This window comes from Giraffa tippelskirchi, chromosome X (genome assembly GCF_054371585.1).
Source record: "Giraffa tippelskirchi isolate mGirTip1 chromosome X, T2T-mGirTip1v1.2.pri, whole genome shotgun sequence".
In the NCBI taxonomy this organism is placed as follows: Eukaryota; Metazoa; Chordata; class Mammalia; order Artiodactyla; family Giraffidae; genus Giraffa; species Giraffa tippelskirchi.
The window spans coordinates 57231312-57256356 of record NC_137289.1 but is presented as its reverse complement, the minus strand read 5'-3'; the positions used below and the strand labels follow the sequence as shown (position 1 = coordinate 57256356).

The window sequence follows — 25045 nt, the reverse complement described above, 5'->3', positions numbered from 1 at the left end:
CATTAAATGTCCTAAGCTTAGATTGTGGTGATGGTTTGTATTACTCTGTAAATTTACTAAAAACCATTGAATTATAGACAAAACAGGTGAACTTTATGAATATAAATTATACCTGAAATAAATATTTAAAATGCTTATGGAGTAATAAGTATAGTGGAGATATGATATGTTTTGTGGGGAGACTAACAGGAAAGGTAGGTCATAATGATAAAAATACAACTGCCTGAGGAATTGACCAAGACTCTCTCCTTGACCAGACTTTAACCAGGCTCTTCTAAATCTCCTTTACAATTCCTTTACAATTAGGCCTGGTTCTGGGACCCTATCATGTAGGTCATGTCCTCAGCATGGCTCTCATAGTTTGAGCAAGGATCCCGCAAAGTCATCCCCCATCCTTGATATTTGATCATCTTGGCCTGCTTCTAGCAAGAATTTCGTTGTCAGTTTAGCAAGAATCTCTCTCCCTTTCGTGTCTCCTCTCAGTAGTTTTTCTATCCTCTGATTCTTTCACTCTGTTCTTTGGCTATAAACCCCCACTTGTCCTTATTGTATTCAGAGTTGAGCCCAGTTCTATACTGAAGTCTCTTTTCCCCTATTGCAAGGTAAGGAATAAAATCTGTCTTTACTGCTTTTATCTGGTATCTGGATCTGTTCTCTGACAGAAGGCATTTTCAGACAGTGCTTCTAGTAGTATATATCAGTCTAACCTGCTGGACTGGGGGAAATATTTTTTAAAGACCACCTAAAAATGCCTTCTCATTCATTCACAAAATACTTATTGAGGGCTGGCTTATTGCAAGCGTGTTGGATGCTAAGGAAACAGATGTGAGCAAAAATCATCTACAAGGTCTCTGTCTTCATGGAGCTTGTAGCTTCGTAGCCAAATAGCATGCAAATATCTATCCAACTGTGCACTTGCAGTAAGGCTAAGTACCGGGAAGAGGGGGTCCATGATGCTATGAGCGCCTGTGAAATGGGGAGATTTGACTAGTAAAGGTTGTCAGGCATGTTGTTCTGAGAGTGTATTTATTGAGCTGAGAGGTCACAGAAGAATAGAGACTAATTAGATTGGAGCTGGGGGTTGAGGAGAAGGCTTAAGGCTATGTGTTCAGAGAGAGCAAGGCAGTAAAAGAGACTGAGAGAATGCCAATATGGCTGGAGGTAAGAGGCAGTGAGAGAGCAGTGTGGCAAATTCCCATCTGTCTATCCATCCACTGTTCATTCATTCAAAAAATATCTACTGAACATTGATCATGTGATAAACCTCATGTGAGATGTGACTGTTGACCTCAAAGTGGAACCATTTATTTTCCACAAAGCATGGACCCTACAGGGGCCTGAGTTAGGAGTGAACAGGTTTGGGGTTAAGATAAGAAGTGGGGATAGAGTCTCAGAAGGAAGAAGAGTCATATTTCTTGAGCATGGGTTGTGTCACTTCCATGGGATCCTGGGAAGCACATTAAACCCCAAGAGGATTCCTGAAGTTGGTGTGATCTCACCACCTAGACACTCTCACAGACATGCTGCTGCCTATCAACAGAAGGACATACTGTTTACCTAGCTGTCACCTCCCTCCGTCTCCCAAGGTCTTAGAATAATACTGTTGTCAGAAAGTTGTGAGTAAAATAAAAATGTTATAAGTGTACAGCTTCATTTGAGATGAAATTTAGGACTTAAAAGCCTAGAAAATAAGGCATGATGTATATTAACCACAACAAATAAGATCTTGAAATAAGTGGAAGGAGACAAAAGATAACATTTGTATGCCATCATCACTTGAAATAATATTATTCTTTTTGGCATTCTTATGTCAAAGTATTCCTACCCCTGCTCCAACCAAAAGCACATTATCCAGGCTGGATTTCCTGACATTATTTGTAGAGTCCTGAGCTGGCATTCAATGCTTCCCACTCCATGGATCCAAACTACATTTCCAGTCCTCTCTTCTAAGTCCTCTGAGCTCTTGGCAAATGACACCGTTGTCTATTTCCCTCAAGAGACTCCTGCCTTCTCCACACCCTTTTAAGATGCTAGAGTTCAGTTTTCACAGGGTTTGGCTCTCCCACACATATGATGCCATTCCATTTTCAGATCAACCCCAACAGGGGACACTGTTACTCTAATTTCAAAGAAGTAGAAACCAAGTATCAAGGAGGGGGAAGGACCAGTCTTAGTCTGGTAAAGAAAGAGATTTGCTGGAGAAAATTAAGTTGTTTTTAGATTAAATGACAAAATGAATATGATCTTTAGTTTATGCTCATGTTACATAATTAGTGTTTATTATGAAGTCTGTAATAGTGAAAGAAATTTGCCCCTTCCCATTTAGCTCTATTTCCAGATTCCTTGCCCCTGCTCGTATCTATTTTGTGGAAGAAGAGTGTCAAAGAGCAACAATAGGAAATGTACCAACCCTGGGGAGAAGAGTTTATAATTGGGTTACAGCTATCAAGTAGGGGTGGTTAAGGCAAGTCACCTTTCCCCATGCAGAGTCCCTTGCCTGGCCCAAAGTAGGTGCTCAGTACATGTTTATTCCCAGTTGACAAGTTGGCTTTATTGTTTATTGATTGTGATGACACACTTTCCTTCTGTTCTATAAGGTTTCTTTGTTAAATAGATCAAGGACAAATAGTTCACAAACTGTTACAGCATGATCTTCAAATTTATAGAAGTGTATGTGAACTGGATAGGAAAATTTGCCACATAAAATGTCCACTCTTCCATTTGTTCCCAATTCAGTTCACTTCAGTTCAGTTGAGTCGCTCAGTAATGTCCAACTCTTTGAGACCCCATGGACTGCAACACACCAGGCCTCTATGTCCATCACCAATTCCCGGAGTTTATCCAAACTCATATCCATCGAGTCAGTGATGCCATCCAACCATCTCATCCTCTGTTGTCCCCTTCTCCTCCTGTCCCCAATCCTTCCCAGCATTAGGGTCTTTTCCAATGAGTCAACTCTTCACATCAGGTGGCCAAAGTATTGGAGTTTCAGCTTCAACATCAGTCCTTCCAATGAACACCCAGGGCTGATCTCCTTTAGGATGGATTGGTTGGATCTCCTTGCAGTCCAAGGGACTCTCAAGAGTCTTCTCCAACACCACAGTTCAAAAGCATCAATTATTCGGCACTCAGCTTTCTTCACGGTCCAACTCTCACATCCATACATGACTACTGGAGAAACCATAGCCTTGACTAGATGGACCTTTGTTGGCAGAGTAATGTCTCTGCTTTTCAATATGCTATCTAGGTTGGTCATAACTTTCCTTCCAAGGAGTAAGCATCTTTTAATTTCATGGCTGCAATCACCATCTGCAGTGATTTTGGAGCCCCCAAAAATTAAGTCTGTCACTGTTTCCACTGTTTCCCCATCTATTTGCCGTGAAGTGATAGGACCAGATGCCATGATCTTAGTTTTCTGAATGTTGAGCTTTAAGCCAACTTTTTCACTCTCTTCTTTCACTTTCATCAAGAGACTCTTTAGTTCTTCTTCACTTTCTGCCATAAGGGTGGTGTCACCTGCATGTCTGAGGTTATTGATATTTCTCCTGAAAAGAGAAATTATTTCAGCTTATTATTCTTAAGCTGAAATCTTGATTCCAGCTTGTGCTTCTTCCAGCCCAGCATTTCTCATGATGTACTCTGCATATAAGTTAAATAAGCAGGGTGACAATATACAGCCTTGACGTACTCCTTTTCCTATTTGGAACCAGTCTGTTGTTCCCTGTCCAGTTTTAACTGTTGCTTCCTGACCTGCATACAGGTTTCTCAAGAGGCAGGTCAGGTGGTCTGGTATTCCCATCTCTTTCAGAATTTTCCACAGGTTATTGTGATCCACACAGTCAAAGGCTTTGGCATAGTCAATAAAGCAGAAATCGATGTTTTTCTAGAACTCTCTTGCTTTTTCGATGATCCAGTGAATGTTGGCAATTTGATCTCTGGTTCCTCTGGCTTTTCTAAAACCAGCTTGAACATCTGGAAGTTCCTGGTTCACGTATTGCTGAAGCCTGGCTTGGAGAATTTTGAGCATTACTTTACTAGTGTGTGAGATGAGTGCAACTGTGTGGTAGTTTGAGCATTCTTTGGCATTGCCTTTCTTAGGGATTGGAATGAAAACTGACCTCTTCCAGTCCTGTGGCCACTGCTGAGTTTTCCAAATTTGCTGGCATATTGAGTGCAGCACTTTCACAGCATCATCTTTCAGGATTTGAAATAGCTCAACTGGAATTCCATCACCTCCACTAGCTTTTTTCGTAGTGATGCTTCCTAAGGCCCCCTTGACTTCACATTCCAGGATGTCTGGCTCCAGGGGAGTAATCACACCATTGTGATTATCTGGGTCGTGAAGATCTGTTTTGTACAGTTCTTCTGTGTATTCTTGCCACCTCTTCTTAATATCTTTTGCTTCTGTTAGGTCCCTACCATTTCTGTCGTTTATTGAGCCCATCTTTGCATGAAATGTTCCCTTGGTATCTCTAATTTTCTTGAAGAGATCTCTAGTCTTTCCCATTCAATTGTTTTCCTCTATTTCTTTGCATTGATCGCTGAGGAAGGCTTTCTTATCTCTCCAAATTTGGCCTTGGAGTACAGAATGATGCAGGGCAAAGGCTAATAGAGTTCTGTCAAGTGAATGCACTGGTAATAGCAAACACCCTATTCCAACAACACAAGAGAAGACTCTACACACGGACATCACCAGATGTCAACACCGAAATCAGATTGATTATATTCTTTGCAGCCAAAGATGGAGAAGCTCTATACAGTCAGCAAAGACAAGACCAGGAGCAGACTGTGGCTCAGATCATGAACTGCTTATTGCCAAATTCAGACTTAAATTGAAGAAAGTGGAGAAAACCACTAGACCATTCAGGTATAACCTAAATCAAATCCCTTGATTATACACTGGATGTGACAAATAGATTTAAGGGACTAGATCTGATAGACAGAGTGCCTGATGAACTATGGACAGAGGTTCGTGACATTGTACAGTAGGCAGGGGTCAAGACCATCCTCAAGAAAAAGAAATGCAAAAAAGCAAAATGGCTGTCTGAGGAGGCCTTACAAATAGCTATCAAAAGAAGGGAAGTGAAGAGCAAAGGAGAAAGGGAAAGATATACCCATTTGAATGCAGAGCTACTGCTGCTGCTGCTGCTAAGTCACTTCAGTCGTGTCCGACTCTGTGCGACCCCATAGACGGCAGCCCACCAGGCTCCGCCATCCCCGGGATTCTCCAGGCAAGAATCCTGGAGTGGGTTGCCATTTCCTTCTCCAGTGCATGAAAGGGAAAAGTGAAAGTGAAGTCGCTCAGTTGTGTCCGACTCTTAGCGACCCCATGGACTGAAGCCTGCCAGGCTCCTCTGTCCATGGGATTGGGAAGCCCAAAAAGTTCTAGTATTACTTTTATCTTCTTAATATCTTTAATGCCTATGGATGGACAAAGGGTTTAGCTTATGTTTTTTTTTTTTTTTACTTACTGTGCTTGACCTTCATAATTCATTTAATTATACTTCTTCTTCTGAACTTGTTATTGCATTTCTACCAAACTAGACCAATGGTGCATTTATGTTCAGAATGAGTTCAACTCTTAGTAAGGACATGAATTTATAGTAGGGACACTATAGATGTATGCTTATTATTTTTTCTTATGGATTTTTTTCAAACATATATACATAAAAGTAGATAGAAATGGATTACCATATTTTAACCAACCAACTTCAATAATTATCAATTTATAGTCAATCATATTTAATACATCCAGTCTATAGACTTCAAAGAAAAAATTGGATATGAATAATATAAAACAATCAGCAATATTTCTTAATATTATGATATTTCCATTTAGTGTTCCAATTTTCCTGAATGACTAATTTTTCTTTTATAGTTTGTTTGAAACAGGATTCAAATAAGCTCCATATGTTGTATTTCGTTGATGTCTCATAGGTCTCTCAATTCACGGTTCCCTGTCTCTGTTTTTATTTTAAAATTATTATTTCAATTTATTTGTTGAAGAAAAAGGTTGTTTCTCACATTTTGGATTTTGCTGATCATATCTCTTAAATGTTGATTAGCATATTCTTTTGTTCCTTATACTTCCTGTAAGCTGGTAGACCTAGAGCTTTGATCTGATTCAAGATTGATTTTTGGGGGGCAGGAATATGTCATAAATTTTGTGTATGTTTCCATCTAGAGGTACAGAATATCTGGCTGAGTCTCTTTTCTAAGATATTAGTGCCCATTGATAATCATTACCCACATTCATTATTTCATTAAGGGTTTATAAGATGGTGATATTCCAATTCTATAATTCTTCCTTCATTTACCAGTTGGGATATGTCTATAAAGGAAAAATTCCCCTCGAAAACTATTTCATCACTCTGAGGGGCAGCTTGGATTCCCTTAGCATCATTCTATAAAGGTGAGCAATGAATATATTTTTTGGAATCTTTATCAACTCATTGGTTTTTAACATTTTTGATGTATTTCAATTCATGAGGTGACTGCAGTTTTTATTCTTAAATGATATTCTAATTGGCATTGTGGCCATTTTCAAGTTAGTTCCCAAATGCTTTTGACATTATCCAAATTGTCTTTGACAGCTTTCTTTTGCATATCAGCTTTCTGATATGATAATTAATGAAACAACATAAATAAATGGTTTTAATTATTTATAACAAGTTAACTGCCTGATTGTGACTCTAAATTACCATTTAGATAGACTTCGTGTAACAGGATGTAAACACTACCCTCACCTTCAGTCTATGGAATGCTAAGCTGACACACAGGCAGCCAAAGCTTCCTTTAATTCAATATCTCACTAATTTATGGCTTTACAGAAAAACAAACAGCCAGTTCATGACTTCACCTCCAAAAAGAAGCATTTCTACTTATCTAAACATGTTTTTTAAATAAGATGAAGCGGAATTTCTTCCTTCTTAAAAATATGTTTCTGGAACTACCAAACATTTGCATTTTCTAAATAGTTGTTTAAAAAAAAAACCCTTTCCTCCATATTGTTGAAGGAAGAAGATGCTGGGACCGCTGATAAGACTTGGTTTAAGTATGCCAGACTGACTTGACTTCTTTACATCCTGCTGCATCAGAGGCCATGCTCTCCTTTTTTTGTTGTTTTTTCTTCCCTGAAGTCTTTAGTGTCTTGGTTAACCACCCCAGTTCTAGTAGATTTCCATTTTTCTCCTCCTTTGCCTCTTGCTTGCACATTTTTCCTGAAGCTTTATTCTTTCTTGTTGCCTTTTGTTTTTGGTTTAGTTTCAACGTTGGAAGTGACAGGTTTGGCTATAATCTGTGAATCTCCTCTTGGCCTCTTTCGTTATTGCCTCTTCAGCTAAACTGACCCTCTTAGAAATCTAGATGGTGGCTTCAATGGGGAAGATAAATGGCTGGGTGCCTAAGGATCTTCACAAAGCTGGGCTACTTTGCTGCTGCCAATCCCATAGCCTGAACTCCAGGGGCAATGGGAGAACCAGATGAAATTGGATGAGAAGTCTGCCCATCATTGTAATTTAATATCAGGAATCTATCTATCTATCATTGTCTATCTTTGTCATCTACGTACTGTCAACTACAAATTGGCACTTACCAAGAGCATTGCCAATGACTGAACAACAAAGGCATTTTCCATCTGCCTCCACGGAGATTGAACCCCTTGTTGCTATAGCTGGTGACCTTCAACAATCCCTGAGGGAGTTCAGGGTGGAGTGAGGCACTCTGTCCTCCAGGGAATCTGGTGGGACAGGTCTTTAGATAGTTGGGTGTTTTTAGGAACAGATTTTATGATCTCAATCCTTGCATCTCCTCATATCTAGAGAAGCACTAAATCCCTTCATGGTGACATCAGACCCTCATGACTAACAAAAAACCTTTTGTAAAATGGATGCTTCATGGTATTGAACTCTCCCTTCACCAAAACCTTATATATTGACTTTCCCCCACTGCTGCTTTGGAGCAGTCTCTCAGAGCTATCTGAGGTGCTGCCTCCTGGGATGCAGTCCTCATTTTGCCCCAAATAAAACTTAACTCACAACTCTCAAGTTGTACATCTTTTTTTTCAGACAACAGTACTTATCCCTCTCTTCCTTTTAGATAAATGGTAGCATATTATAGTAATACTTGCTTTTCTCCACCTTTTTTTTTCACCTTAACAATATACCAAGGAGTCATTCCAAAGTAGTATATAGAGTATATATTCCTCATTCTTTTTACAGCTGAATAATACTCTCAGTCCTTTACTGCTGAACTTTTTGGTAACTTTCTGCCATTATATATAGCACTGCAGTGAATAGTCTACTTCATATTCCTTATTGTATTTTTGCCAGTGTATCCTTGGGATACATTCCTTGAAGTGGGATTACTGGGTCAAAGGGAAAAATGCCATATGTAATTTTGCAAGATTTGACAACTTCTCCTCCACTGGGGTGGTACTATTTTACATTCCCATGATCAAAGCATGAGAGTTTCTGTTCACAGCATCACGAAAGACTATGTGGTCAAACCTTTGACTTTTTGCCAGTCTGATAAGTGAGAGATTGTATCTCATTTTGGTTTTAATTTATACTTTTCTTATTATGTGTGAGGTTGAATATTCTTTCATATATTTAAGTCATTTATATATCTTTTTTTCTGAGAAGTGTCTTGACAGTTTAGAAAATATATTCAATGTGTTTCAATCTCTTACAGTCTTTTAAAAATATTTATTTATTTGACTGTGCTGGGTCTTAGTTGTGGCATGCAGGGTGTGAAATCTTTAGCTGCAGCATGTGGGTTTTTTTTCAGCATATGAACTCTTAGTTGCAGCATATGGGATCTAGTTCCTTGACCAAAGACCAAACCCAGGTCCCTTGCATCGGGAGTGTGGAGTCTTAGCCACTGGACCACCAGAGAAGTCCCCCTTACAGACTTTTTCTATGCTCAAGTTCTACCTTAGGCAGTGGAAGACTTGTCAGGTTATATCTTGTGTCCTTTTGACATGACCTCTGTATTCCTTTATTTTTTTCCCCAGTAATCTTTGACAACTTCTTTGCTAAATGATATGACAAGATATTCTAGGCTTACCTTGTACATTAAATACATCAGAATTGGCATCAGTCATTTCTCTAAGCTGCTGACAGAATGATAATTCTATTTGCTAAGCCCCATGTCCACATACACATTCATAGCACTTATCATTACTTGACTTTACGGTGTATATTGTCTGCTTCATCCTCTACACCTTTAGAATTTAGTATGTAAGCTACATGGAGGGCAAACATTTTGTTTTGTTCATTAATGTATCTCGAACACCTAGAACAAAGCCTGATACACAGAGGTCGTCAAAACGTGCTTCATGGGCTTCCCTGGTGGTCCAGTGGTTAAGATTTTTATGCTTCCTCTGAAGGGGGCATGGGTTCAATCCCTGGTCTTGGAATTAAGATGCCACATGTCAAGAGGCCAAAAATAAAAAACAAATAATATTAAAAAAAAAAAACCTCCCACTTCTTTCCATTTACCAGAGGTCATGACTGCAGCCCTCTGTATGGAGAGATAGGTGATCATCCAGAGACTGAGCTCAAGAGTCACTGTCATTCATTCATTCCCATGTACTGAGTGGGCGGTATGTTCCAGACAATGTTCTAGGCAAGATGGCAATGTTTGTATTAGGCCTGTGGCCCAAGTGAAACCTCTAGCCACACTGATCAGGCAGAAATGATTCCTCTCCAGTGTTAAACTTGAGCTAAACTAGTATGGCCAAGTAACCACCTGGAATAAAAGGAAATGGTGGAAGTGTTTTCTTCCCTTAGGACTCCTCCTACAATGAAGACACCTACAGCAAAGTTTCATACATTATGCAAATTTATGTACACTTTACTTATTGCTTACATGTCCGGATGCTCTCTCTGATACCTATGTTCTATGTAGTTTATGTCAATGTAGTTTATTCTATGTTAGTTTTATGTGAAAGAGAAAGCAGGGCAGGCCAGGACTAATGTTTGTTGAAGTCCTATTGTGTGCCAGACATTTAAAAATAGATCTTCTCACTATCATAGTCTCCTGGAAGATAAAGTCAGGAGGAAAAGAAAGCACATTTTTTAAAGACTTTATATTTTTAGAGCAGTTACAGCATTTTTTTTAAAGGAAATAGTATAAGGATTTTCTATTATTTTCCCAGCTCCAGGAGGTAATTTGTCTTACAACACAAAAGTGTCAACAGATACCATTTGCAAAGGATTTCCCTTTTATTCCTCACACCACTGTGGTAAAGTGGGGGATTTTGTCATATCCACTGAGAAGACTGCGGTTCAGAGAGGTGATAACATATACAATTTTAGCAGTCATTTCTAGATTTAGAGCAGTGGTTCTCAAACTACCTTGTGTCATCTGTAGATTGTGTGAACACTCATTACTGGGCTCCATCTGGTTGAGGGCCAAGAATATTCTAACAAGTTCCTAGGTGATGCTGATGCTGCTGGTCTGGGGATCACAGCTGGAGAACTACTGATGACAATAATAACAAACAAAAGTGATATTTACCTTTTATGAGTACCTGGAAAATCTCTGTGAGCTGAGAGGACCATGGAGATACATGGCCCTGGGTCACAACAAAGGAGACACAGTGTGCAGTGTGCCCAGGCCCATGATTTGGGCCATAGACTCAGAGAGTGGCTGACACTATTTCACTCTCCTAAAGTGTGAGGGGACCAGTCACTGGTCCACAGAACAGTTTGTGTAGCATTGTGATTTCACCATTGTGGGGAGCCCTGTAGGTGAAGGATTAAGCCCCAGGTTCCCAAGATGTCCGTTGATCTTAAGAGCTCTTCAAGCTACTTCTTATTAAACCCCTAATTCAGACCAGGCTATGGGAAATTAGGAGAGGTTAAGTAAATCAAGGAAACTGTCTTATAAATGCCTGCTCAGTAGTGAAACCTGGAATTACTCTAAAGCTTTCTCACTGTGTCCCGACGCTACAAGCTCTGAATACTCTAATCTTGCTGGGCAGCCAATGGTGGCCAGGATAATGCTTTTCTCTTATTTTTTATAGTGAGCTGTATTACTTTAAAATTTATTTATTTATTTAATTAAAAAATAATTGTATTTGTTTATTTTGGTTGTAGTGGATCTTCATTGCTGTGTGTAGGCTTTCTCTAGCTGTAGAAAGAGGGGGCTACTCTAGTTGTGGTGCATGGGCTTCTCACTCCGATGGCTTCTCTTCTCACTGCAGAGCCTTCTCCCACAGTCTCTAGGGTGCTCCAGCTTCCATAGTTGTGGTTTCTGGGCTCCAGAGAACAAGCCCAGTAGTTGTGGTGCATGGGTTTAGTTGCTCAGAGGCATGTGAGATCTTCTCGGAACTAGAGATGGAACCCATAACTCCTGCATTGGCAGGTGGATTCTTTACCACTGAGCCACCAGGGAAGCCCAGCTGTATTACTTTTAAAGGATTCTATTACTAAAAAATTTAAAGCAGTCTATGGCAAACAACAACATACTAGCAAAGCTTGTCTGAAATGGTTAAATACTTGCAAATTATTTAGGGCTAATTCTCATGGTATATGAAAGCATTCTCAGGAACCAATATATAGAAAGATGAGCAAATGATGTTGCGGTAGGCAGCCTCTAAGATGGCTCCAGTGAACCTGAGCCTCCCTTCCTGAGTGGCACTGGGAAACCGGGGGACCCCTTCCTGGAGCCCAGGAGCCTGCAACCCAAGCACGCTGGGCTTTGTACACAGCCTGCCTTTGTACTGAGAGGTCCTGGTGGAGGCACTAAGTGGTTCAGGGAAGCCAGACCCTGCTCCACTCCCAGGAAGAGAAAATTTCCACTCCTGCAGCTGGCTTGTGACTCACACTGCCACCCCAGCCAGTCAGAGGAGTCTTGAGTATGTGATTTGCCTGAATGTACAGTAGTGAGTTAATCATACAAGTACATCATACATGAAAATGCTCTTGTATTTGAACAGTGAAAAGACCTTTTAAAAAGGTTTGATCTTGCTCTTTTTTACCCAGTCTTTTTTGTGTTCCTGGCTGCATGTTTCTCATTCACAATGTGGGCTGTTTCAGAATCTGAACCATGAGTTTCCAAAATACCGTGACCAGATAGTCCAGGACTTACATTTTTTTTTCCAAAATCAGTGACTGCGTTGGAATATTCATTCAGTCTGTCCGATGCAGACTCCTATAAAGGGTACATTGAAGACCTAAAGCCATATGACTTGGAAAAATGAAAGAATCTCACAGTCTGCCCTGATGAAGTGCCTTTTGAACAGAGAAGTCCAATTTATGTTGCATGTCATGTTTCTTATTGCCTTACTTCAAGCATGCAGTGCTCTAGATGATCTTGAGTTTGGCTATATCAGAGGAAACCCTGTATTCGTGTGAAAATGAGCAGAGTAATTGGATTAAAGCTTCAAAGAGAATCAACTATAGAATGTATTTTGAAGGATGAAAACACAGCAACTCTATTAACTTATCTTCCCAATGGAATTATAGAATTAAAATATTTTCCATATTATGAGAAAAAATTGCATGTGAGGTATCTACAGTCATTAGTTGCCATCTAGGTCACCTTTGACCCATGCAGTGCTGTCAAAAAAGTTACAACAGGGACTTCCCTGTGGGTCCAGTGGTTAAGAATCCACCTTGGAGTGCAGGAGACGCAGGTTTAAACCCTGGTGAGGGAAGTAAGATCCCACATTCCTTGGAGCAACTAAAGCCGACACAGCAACTACTGAGCCTGACACAGTCAAATAAATAAATAATTTTTAAAAAAAGTTACAATAAAGTGCAAGGCAGATGGATTTTACTCAATCTAAAACATCAGATGTTCTTGACAAATTTTCAGGATGAATTGTGTTCAGAATCAGTGCGTGCATAGTGATGAATTAGGGTGTCTCCACAGACTAAATGTTGTGCTGTCTGTCTTTATTTTGTATCAACTGGACCTGCCATTCTAGAATCATGAGACCACCTTGGACAAAGATGGGGTGCTACATGACACTGTGGTAACATCATAATGTGCCTCCAGATCATAGTGTTCTATGTCTTTCAGAGTAACTGCTGGTTGCCTCTGCTGCCCGTTCAGCTATATATAGGCAGCAGATAGGGACTGTGAACACCTGATTCTGAACATGTAGAATGGGGGTCTTGTCCAATTCTTATGTGGTTTAATTGCCAAGCATCTAAAGCTTAATGTGCTGCCCTACATAAATATTTTATAGATTTAACACTGGCTAACTGTCATATTTTGATGCCAGCAAAGTTTGAGGAGAGAAAATGGTAGGTGACCAACATCAAATAACTTTATAGTTGCAAGAAATGCAGTATGTGGAGAAGTTTTCTACGTGAGGAGGAAAAAGGAGAATAAAAGTGCATTTGAAAGATTTTCTTTGGCTTTTTATAAAATTATTTTTTACATTCTAAATTAGTCTGTGGATCTTTTTGATTAAGAGCACAACCTTTTTGCTGTAAACTATGTAAAAAATGTAGTGATGGGATTATTTTCAGTGATGGAACTAAATCTCTTATACGTTATTTTAGACCATAGATGAGTCATATCATTTTTAGGTTAACCAGTATGAATATGCACATAATTTTTTATGAAAATAAGTTCATAAGATTTAAATTGTATGATACTTTATGAAATATCTTATTGCTGATTTTACTTAGCAGATTGTGGACTCTAATAAAAAATATAAATTATGAAGAGCCTATTTAAAAATGAGCTCTGAGACAGAGCAACTATAAAAAGATCATCATTTTGATTCTGTATGAACTTGATACGATTGTTTCTTCCAGCCTAGGTTATTTTCAAAAAAGCAAACCTATGTTTTCTATAAAAGTTGAGTTATAATTAATGTATAATGTTATATTAGTTTCAGGTGTACCACAACATAGTGATTCAATAGTTTATACATTATGAAGTAATCACCACCATAAATCCAGTTATCATCGGTCACCATACAAACTTATAACAATATTATTAACTATATTCCCTATGTGTATATTGTTGTTTTTGTTTTAGTCACTCAGTCTTGTCCAGCTCATTGTGACCCCACAGACTGTAGCCCACCAGGCTGCTCTGTCCACGGGATTCTCCAGGCAAGAATACTGGAGTGGGGTGCCATTTCCTCCTCCAATGTGTACATTACATTCAAGTAATTTATTTATTTTATAGCTATAAGTTTGTATCACTTAATCCCCTTCACATTTACCCATCCTCCTCCCCTCTGGCTTATGATGTCTGTAGAAGTGAAGCATCATATATCCACTGTTGTTGTTTAGTCACTAAGTCATGTCCAACTCTTTGCAGCCCCATGGACTGTAGCCCACCAGGCTCCTCTGCCCATAGAATTCTCCAGGCAAGAATACTGGAGTGGGTTGCCATTTCCTTCTCCAGGGGATCTTCCTGACTCAGGGATCAAACCTGAGTCTCCTGCATTGCAGGTGGATTCTTTACCACTGAGCCACCAGGGAAGCCCCATATATCCACTAGTCCAGTACATAGAACCTAGGAAGAAGACATATTAAAGGGCCATGAATGGGAGAAAGAACTACTTACTTAGGTTAACCATTTTCAAAATAAAACAAGATTTGGTAGTGACTCTGGATAGAGGTGGGCTTCCCTAGTGGCTCAGTGGTAGAGATAATATATATACAGTGATAAACAAGATGGCACTAATGAGCTGCACCTCCAGTTTTCATGCATGTACATGAGTAATCCCTATACTTGAGTGTGGGCCGGGCTAACAGAGATAAATACTGAAGCCCTGAATCACTGCACAGCTTTTCCCTTGTGTTCTGAAGCTGCAAGGGCTCTGATGCTCTAATCTCCCTAGGGGCTGGCACTTGATACTCCCCAGTGTATTGCACAATTTCTATTACAATGGACTGTATTATTTATTTATTTGTAAAATACAGATAATATTTACCATTATAATACTTTTCAAGTGCAGTTTAGTGGTATCTAGTACATTCAACAGAGAAGGCGATGGCACCCCACTCCAGTACTCTTGCCTGGACCATGGACGGAGGAGCCTGGTAGGCTGCAGTCCATGGGGTCGCTAAGAGTCAGACACGACTGAGCGACTTCACTTTCACTTTTCACTTTCATGCATTGGAGAAGGAAATGGCAACCCACTCCAGTGTTCTTGCCTGGAGAATCCCAGGGACCAGGGAGCCTGGTGGGCTGCTGTCTATGGGGTAGCACAGAGTCGGACACGACTGAAGCGACTTAGCAGCAGCAGCAGTACATTCAAATTGTTGTACAACTATCATCACCATCCATCTACAGAACTCTTTTCATCTTGTTCTGTGCTCATTAAACAATAATTTTCTGTTTCCGTCAGCCTTGGCAATCACTGTTCTACTTTCTGTCTCTATGAATTTGAATACTCCAGGTGCCTCATGGAAATGGACTCATACAGTATTTGGGGTGTGTGTGTGTGTGTGTGTGTGTGTGTGTGTGTGTGTGTGGCTTCTTTAGTTTGGCATGTATCAGATTTTCAGTTCTTTTTAAGGCTGAATAATATTCCACTATGGGGCCTCCCTGGTAGCTCAGAGGTAAAAAAATCTGCCTGCAATACAGGAGCTACAGGAGACATGAGTTTTATTCCTGGATCGGGAAGATCCCCTGGAGGAGGGCATGGCAACTCACTCCAGTATTCTTGCCTGGAGAATTCCATGGACAAAGGAGCCTAGAGGACTACAGTCCATAGGATCACAGAGTTGGACACGACTGAAGCAACTCAGCACACATGCATAAGATTCCACTGTAAGATAGTCATACACTGGTAGGCATTTGGGTTGTTTCCCTTTTTTGTTTACTGTTGTTAAAACCAGAGCTGTATTTAGTTAACAGCAGTTAAAGTGTTAGAACAGATTTTATTCAGAAACTATTGTAATAAGGGTAAAGAGACCTCAGATTATAACTGAGCTCAGTTCTCAGTACAACATGAGCAAATACAGGTTCATAGCCAATGAGCAGATTGGGGAGTCAGTGGATGGAAAACCGAAGCAGAAACATCAGAGATAAGCATAGGGGGCGGGGGCAGTGTGGATTCTGATTAAACTGACCTGACCAGTGTTGTTGCTGAAGGTAGGCCATGGTGATCAGATATTGAGGGTGGGGATTCTTGCTAAGTTGACTTAGCAGGATTTTTGCTAGAAATTAGGCGATTCAAAGATGAACTCAAGAGTCCGAAGGTTGAGACCTAGTTGAGACAAAGGTTCAGAGGAACCTGATTAAAATTTGGTGAGGAGTAAGTCTTGTAGGTGTGAATAATATTGCTATGAACATTAAGTGCACAAATGTTTAAGTCCCTGCTTTCACTTCTTTTGGGTGTATACCTATAAGTGGGATTTCTAGATCATATTGTAATTCTATTTTTCATTTTTTGAGGAACTTCCAAACTTTTACAATAGCTGCACCATTTTACATTCCCACCAGCGGTGCACAAAGTTCCGATTTCTCCACGTTCTCACCAACACTTGTTATTTTCTGCTTTAAGAAAAGTAATAGCTATACTAATGGGTGTGATTTACTATTTATTTTTAAAATAAACTTTATTTTGAATAATTTTATATTTATATAACTGTATAATTTTAATAATATTGAAAAATTTAAAACACTCAGAATGGTAGGAAAAAAGTCACAGTTATGAGAAAAGTAGAGAGAAAATATTTTCAAACTCTATGGGTTTTACATTTCTGGTATGTTAGGCAGACTTACTAACCAACAGACAGGTGAATCAATGATGTCAACAGAAAATTCACTAAAGGACCAATAATTGTGCCCAGGTTCCCGATGGTGGCTCAGATTGTAAAGAATCTGCCTGCAATGCGCAAGACCAGGGTTTGATCCCTGGGTTGGGAAGATCCCCTGGAGAAGGGAATGGCTACCACTCCAGCATTCTTGCCTGGAGAATTCCATAGACAGAAGAGTCCATGGGATCTCAAAGAGTTGGACACGACTCTGTAACTAACACTTTCACTGTTCATTCCTGCATCGCAGGCAGATTCTTTACCATGTGAGCCACCAGGGAGGCCCCAATAAACATTAGTAAATCATAGAAATCATATGAGTGAAATAGGCAAAATGCAGGTGAATATACATAACACGATTATAATTTTGAAGAATATGTGCATTTTAGTATATTTTAATGTAAATATCTGATTATATGTAATTATGCATTAATAAATTATATACAGAGAAATACTCCTGAAGAATAGTCATCCGTCTATTTTCAGTGAATATCTTTGGGTCAAGGGCTGAGGTTCAGGCAGAGGAGACTACAAGATGATTTCAATTTACACGTATACATTTTTATACTGTTTGAAATTTATACTCAGGAAAATTTACTAAGATAAAAATTAATAAAGAGCCAAAATATGTAACCCAACTGACAAAAATAATGTACACATAGGTTTTATTTTGGAAATATGTTCACAACATTCTGGTTTGTTAAGAAAATAGTAGATTAAAGCATCTGATTTGATAGTATATCTGTGTATGTATTTGTTTCTATGGCTCAAACATCTTCACACATGCAGCTTTCTCTTCAGCTCACACAGGAGGTTGATGTCTAGTTTTAGGGCTTGCTGCTGCTGCTGCTGCTGCTAAGTCGCTTCAGTCATGTCCGACTCTGTGCGACCCCATAGACGGTAGCCCCCCAGGCTCCCCCATCCCCGGGATCCTCCAGGCAAGAACACTGGAGTGGGTTGCCATTTCCTTCTCCAGTGCATGAAAGTGAAAAGTGAAAGTGAAGTCGCTCAGTCATGTCCGACCCTTAGCGACCCCATGGACTGCAGCCTACCAGGCTCCTCCGTCCATGGGAGTTTCCCGGCAAGAGTACTGGAGTGGGTTGCCATTTCCTTCTCCAGTTTTAGGGCTTAGAGAACACTAAATGTCTTATATTCAGAGATACTGCTGCCAGTGTGTGATAAATTCTGGAAAGACCTGGCTGAGGCCAAGGCCAAGGCCAAGTTCCTCCTTCATTCTTTCCTCCCTTTCCTCTCAATCTCAAAGCCCAGATATTCAGAATTGCAACTCTGATTCTGATTACTAGGTGGCATCTGCTGCTGCTGCTAAGTCGCTTCAGTCATGTCCGACTCTGTGTGACCCCATAGACGGCAGCCCACCAGGCTCCGCCGTCCCTGGGATTCTCCAGGCAAGAGTACTGGAGTGGGTTGCCATTTCCTTCTCCAGTTCAGAATTGCAACTCTGATTCTGACTACTAGGTGGTATCTACCTTCATATTTTTCTCTTTTTTTAATGAAAAGACATTTTTAAGAGTAAACAACATGTTATTTTTAAAAGTGCTTATTAAGCAGATCATATACTTATTGTATATATGCTTGAAATTGGGCTTGAAAGATTTTTTATATAAAAAGACTAAAAGAATATCAATTTAGTTTCATATATGTGTTATTCATAGATCTATCATCCTCTCTTGCCCTCCTCCTCCCCCTCCCCCACCTCTGTTTTCATCAAGGTCTGCTGACCTGTCCACACTGCAGAGAGAGTCTCCTGGGGAGAAAGCAGGTAGTTTAAGCCCCCAGGTATCATAGCACTGTAATGGCTTCCTAAACCATCCACCTGCCTCTCTCCAGGCCACTTTACACACAGCTAACCTTAGTAGTTTCCCTGAAGTGGACCCTGATATCATTACACAAACACTCAGAAACAATTTACTACCTACAAAGAAAACTTCAAATTCCCTTCCCCAGCTTGTACTCTCCACCCCATGAATCCAGACTAGATTTCCAGTTTTGTCTCCCAAATGCTCTGTGTTCTGGGCAACCTGCACTGTGGGCTACTCCCTAAAGGACTCCTGTGTTCACTGTGTAGCTCTTGAACTGGGTGGGGATTGATTTGAACAGAACTTGGCTCTAGCACAGTGACAATATACAGCCTTGACGTATTCCTTTTCCTATTTGGAACCAGTCTGTTGTTCCATGTCCAGTTCTAACTGTCGCTTCCTGACCTGCATACAAGTTTCTCAAGAGGCAGGTCAGGTGGTCTGGTATTCCCATCACTTTCAGAATTTTCCACAGTTTATTGTGATCCACACAGTCAAAGGTTTTTGCATAGTCAATAAAGCAGAAATAGATGTTTGTCTGGAACTCGCTTGCTTTTTTTTTTTTTTCCAAGTATATTTCTCTAGGTTGTATTTTTCAAAAATATTTTTTTATTATTATTTTATAAATTTATTTATTTTAGTTGGGGGCTAATTACTTTACAATATTGTAATAGTTTTTGCCATACATTGACATGGATCAGCCATGGGTTTACATGTGTTCCCCTTCCTGGACCCCCCACCCACCTCCCTCCCCATCCCATCCCTCTGGGTCATCCCATTGCCCCGGCCCTGAGCCCTTGTCTCATGCATCGAACATGGAATGGTGTTCTGTTTCACATATGATAATATACATGTTTCAATGGTATTCTCCCAGAACGTCCCACCCTCACCTTCTCCCTCAGAGTCCATAAAATTGTTCCATGCATCTGTGTCTCTTATTCTGTCTCGCTTGCTTTTTTGATGATGCAGCGGCTGTTGGCAATTTGATCTCTGGTTCCTCTGCCTTTTCTAAAACCAGCTTGAACATCTGGAAGTTCACGGTTCATGTATTGTTGAAGCCTGGCTTGGAGAATTTTGAGCATTACTTTGCTAGTGTGTGAGATGAGTGAAATTGTGTGGTAGTTTGAGCATTCTTTGGCATTGCCTTTCTTAGAGATTGGAATGAAAACTGACCTTTTCTAGTCCTGTGGCCACTGCTGAGTTTTCCAAATTTGCTGGCATATTGAGTGCAGCACTTTCACAGCATCACCTTTCAGGATGTGAAATAGCTCAACTGGAATTCCATCACCTCCACTAGCTTTGTTCACAGTGATGCTTCTTAAGGCCCACTTGACTTCATATTCCAGGATGTCTGGTTCTAGGTGAGTGATCACAACATCATGATTATCTGAGTCATGAAGATCTTTTTTGTACAGTTCTTCTGTGTATTCTTGCCATCTCTTCTTAATATCTTCTGCTTCTGTTAGGTCCCTACCATTTCTGTCGTTTATTGAGCCCATCTTTGCATGAAATGTTCCCTTGGTTTCTCTAATCTTGCTATCTCTAAGACTTGTTCCAAGTAGGAAAAGGAGTACATCAATGCTGTATATTGTCAACATGCTTATTTAACTTATATGCAGAGTACATCATGAGAAACGCTGGGTTGGATGAAGCACAAGCTGGAATCAAGATTGCCAGGAGAAATATCAATAACTTCAGATATGCAGATGACACCACCCTTATGGCAGAAAGTGAAGAAGAACTAAAGAGCCTCTTGATGAAAGTGAAAGAGGAGAGTGAAAAAGTTGGCTTAAAGCTCAACATTCAGAAAACTAAGATCATGGCATCTGGTCCCATCACTTCATGGCAAGTAGATGGGGAAACAGTGGAAACAGTGGCAGACTTTATTTTCTTGGGCTCCAAAATCACTGCAGATGGTGACTGCAGCCATGAAATAAAAAGACACTTACTCCTTGGAAGAAAAGCTATGACCAACCTAGACAGCATATTAAAAAGCAGAGACATTACTTTGCCAACAAAGGTCTGTCTAGTCAAGGCTATGGTTTTTCCAGTAGTCATGCGGATGTGAGAGTTGGACTATAAAGAAAGCTGAGTGCCGAAGAATTGATGCTTTTGAACTGTGGTGTTGGAGAAGACTCTTGAGAGTCCCTTGGACTGCAAGGAGATCCAACCAATCCATCCTAAAGGAAATCAGTCCTGGGTGTTCATTGGTAGGACTGATGTTGAAGCTGAAACTCCAATACTTTGGCCACCTGATGCGAAGAACTGACTCCTTGTTAAAGACCCTGATGCTGGGAAAGATTGAAGGCGGGAGGAGTAGGGGACGACAGAGGATGAGATGGTTGGATGGCATCACCGACTCAATGGACATGAGTTTGAGTATACTCCGGGAGTTGGTGATGGACAGGGAGGCCTGGTGTGCTGCATTCCATGGGGTCGCAAAGACTCTGACATGACTGAGCGACTGAACTGAACTGGCGCTAGCACCTACATGGCGGCATTACATACTGTGATCAACCCTTTGGGGGAGAATTGCTCTCCTCATTTTAAAGATGTGGAAACTGAGTCTTCGGAGAGTGAGAACCAGTCTTGTCTTTGGGAAAGATGTTGAGATTGGCTTCCATGGTGTCTCAGACAGTAAAGAATCTGCCTAGAATGCAGGAGACATGGGTTCAATCCCTGGGTTGGGAAGATCCCCTGGAGGAGGGCATAGCAACCCACGCCAGTATTCTTGCCTGGAGAATTCCGTGGACAGAGGAACCTGGAGGGCTACAGTCCATGGGATCACAAAAAGATGGACACAACTGAGCAACTAACACTTTACAGAAGTAAGATATCCACTGATAGCTTGAAAGTGGTAACGAATGGTATTATCTTGCTCTATAACAAAGAGAATATGGTGCTCACTACTAGTAAGTGCCTGTATGAGTAATATTAATTTTATTCTCCCTAGAATTTAAGGGATACTCTTTCAGTAGAACATTTGGATAATACATCAAAACAGAAAGAAAATAGGAATAAACCCCTCCCAATCCCACATCCTGAAAAGCCCATCCTTTTCTAGGATTTGCTGACATCTAGTGGTAGAGCCGAGAATATCAAGTGACCTTCAAGCTAGGCTTCAGCAGTACTTGAATGGAGAACTTCCAGATGTATAAGCTGGGTTTCAAAGAGGCTGAGGAATCAGAGATCAAATTGCCAACCTTCAATGGATAATGGAGAAAGCAAGGGAGTTCCAGAAAAACATCTACTTCTGTTCCGTTGACTATGAGAAAACCTTTGACTGTGTGGATCAAAACAAACTGTGGAAAATTCTTAAAGAGATGGGAGTACCAGACCACTTTATCTGTCTCCTGAGAAACTTGTATGCGGGCCAAGAAATAACAGAACCAGACATGGGACAATGACCCATGGCTCAAAATCGGGAAAGGAGTATGACAAGGCTATATATTGATCACCTTGCTTATTTAATTTATATGCAGAGTACATCATACAAAATGCTGGGCTGGATGAGTCACAAGCTGGAATCAAGACTGCTGAGAGAAATATCAACAACCTTAGATATGCATATGATACCACTCTAATGGCATAAAGTGAAGAGGAACTAAAGAACTTCTTGATAAGAGTGAAAGAAGAGAGTAAAAAAGCTGGCTTGAAACTCAACATTAAAAAAACTTGGATCATGGCATCTGGTCCCATCACTTCATGACAAATAGAAGGGGGGAAAGTAGAAGCAGTAATAGTTTTTCTTGGGCTGTAAAATCACTGAGGACTGCAGCCATGAAATTAAAAGGTGCTTGTTCATTGAAAATAAAGCTATGGTGAACCTAGACAGCGTATTAAAAAGCAGAGAGATCACTTTGCCAACAAAGGTCCATATAGCCAAAGCTATGGTTTTTCCAGTATCATGTACGGATGTGAGAGTTGGACCATAAAGAAGGGTGAGCACCAAAGAATTGATGCTTTCAAACTGTGGTGCTGGAGAAGACTCTTGAGAGTCCCTTGGAGTGCAGGAGATCAAACCAGTCCATCCTAAAGGAAATCAACCCTGAATATTCATTGGAAGGACTGATGCTAAAGCTTCAATACTTTGGCTATCTGATTTGAAGAGCTGACTCACTGGAAAAGACCATGATGCTAAGAAAGACTGAAGCAAAAGGAGAAAGGGGTGGCAAAGAATGAGGTTTTAAAAATATATATATTTATTTTTTAATTGAAGGATAACTTCTTTACAGAATTTTGTTGTTTTCTGTGGAACATCAGCATGAATCAGCCATAGGTGTACATATACGCCCTCCCTCTTGAAACTCCCTCCCATCTCCCTCCCCATCCCACCCATGTAGGTTGATACAGACCCCCTGTTTGAATTCCCTGAGACATACAGCAAATTCCCATTGCCTATCTCTTTCACATATGATCATATAAGTTTCCATGTTACTCTCTCCATACATCTCACCCTCTCCTCCCCTCTCCCTGTGTCCATAAGTCTGTTCTCTATGTCTGTTTCTCTATTGCTGCCCTGAAAATAAATTCTTTGGTGTCATCTTCCTAGATCCTGTATACATGCATTAGTATACGATATTTATCTTTCTTTCTGACTTTGGAGAAAGGAATGGCAACCCACTCCAGTATTCTTGTCTGGAGAATCCCATGGATAGAGGAGCCTGGTGGGCTACAGTCCATGGGATTGCAAAGAGTGACTAACACACGTTTTTGACTTAATTCACTCTGTATAACAGGTTCTAGGTTCATCCACCTCATTAGAACTGACTCAAATGCATTCCTTTTTATGGCTGAGTAATATTCCATTGTGTATATGTACCACAACTACTTTATCTATTCATCTGTCGCTGGACATCTAGGTTGTTCCTTGTTGTAGCTATTGTAAATAGTGCTGCAATGAACAATGGGATACATGTGTCTTTTTCAACTTTGGTTTCCTCAGGGTATGTGCCTAGGAGTGGGATTGCTGTGTCATATGGTGGTTTTATTCCTAATTTTTTAAGGAATCTCCATACCATCTTCCGTAGAGGCTGTACCAATTTACATTCCCACCAACAGTGCAAGAGGGTTCTCTTTTCTCCGCACCTTCTCCAGTATTTATTGTTTGTAGACTTTTTGATGAGGGCCATTCTGACTGGTATGAGGTGATATTGTAGTTTTGATTTGCATTTCTCTAATAATGAGCAATGTTGAGTATCTTTTCATGTGCTTGTTAGCCATCTGTATGTCTTCTTTGGAGAAATGTCTGTTTAGGTCTTTTCCCCACTTTTTGATTGGGTTGTTTGTTTTTCTGGTATTGAGTTGTATGAGCTGCTTGTATAATTTGGAAATTAATCCTTTGTCAGTTGTTTCCTTTGCTATTATTTTCTCCCATTCTGAGGGTTGTCTTTTCACCTTGCTTATAGTTTCTTTTGCTGTGCAAAAGTTTTTAAGTGTAATTAGGTCCCACTTGTTTATTTTTGTTTTTATTTACATTACTTTAGGAGGTGTGTCATAGCGGATCTTGTTTTGATTTATGTATTGAGTGTTCTGCCTATGTTTTCCTCCAACAGTTTTACAGTTTCTGGTCTTATATTTAGGTCTTTAATCCATTTTGAGTTTATCTTTGTGTATGGTGTTAGGAAGTGTTCTAATTTCATTCTTTTACATGTAGCTATCCAGCTTTCCCAGCACCATTTATTGAAGAGGCTATCTTTGCTCCATTGTACATTCTTGCTTCCTTTGTCAAAAATAAGGTCCCCATAGGTGCATGGGTTTATTTCTGGGCTTTCTATCTTGTTCTATTGGTCTTTATTTCTGTTTTTGTGCCAGTACTATACTGTCTTTTGACTGTAGCTTTGTAGTATAACCTGAAGTCAGGAAGGTTGATTCCTTCAGCTCCATTCTTCTTTCTCAAGACTGCTTTGGCTATTCCGGGTCTTTTGTGTTTCCATATGAATTGTGAAATTTTTTGTTCTAGTTCTGTGAAAAATGCCATTGGTAATTTGATAGGATTCACATTGAATATGTAGATTGCATTTGATAGTATAGTCATTTTCACAATATTGATTCTTCCTACTCAGGAACATGGAATAGCTCTCCATCTGTTTATGTCATCTTTGATTTCTTTCATCAGTGTCTTATAATTTTCTGTGTATATTTCTTTTGTCTCCTCAGGTAAGTTTATTCCTAGATATTTAATTCTTTTTGTTGCAATGGTGAATGGGATTGATTCCTTAATTTCTCTTTCTGAATTTTCATTGTTAGTATATAGAAATGCAAGTGATTTCTGTGTATTGATTTTGTATCTTGCAACTTTGCTAAATTCACTGATTAGCTCTAGTAATTTTCTGATACTATCTTTAGGATTTTCTATGTACAGTAGCATGTCATATGCAAACAGTGATAGTTTTACTTCTTCTTTTCCGATCTGGATTCATTTTATTTCTTTTTCTTCTCTGATTGCTGTAGCTAGGACTTCCAGAACTATGTTGAATAATAGTG

At 39.9% G+C, this 25045-nt stretch overlaps 1 pseudogene; it reads left to right on the top strand.

Moving 5' to 3' along the window:
* The first annotated feature begins 8461 nt into the window (after positions 1 to 8461).
* On the top strand, positions 8462 to 12544 carry LOC145536473 (sodium/potassium-transporting ATPase subunit beta-3 pseudogene; annotated as a pseudogene).
* Positions 12545 to 25045: the final 12501 nt, after the last annotated feature.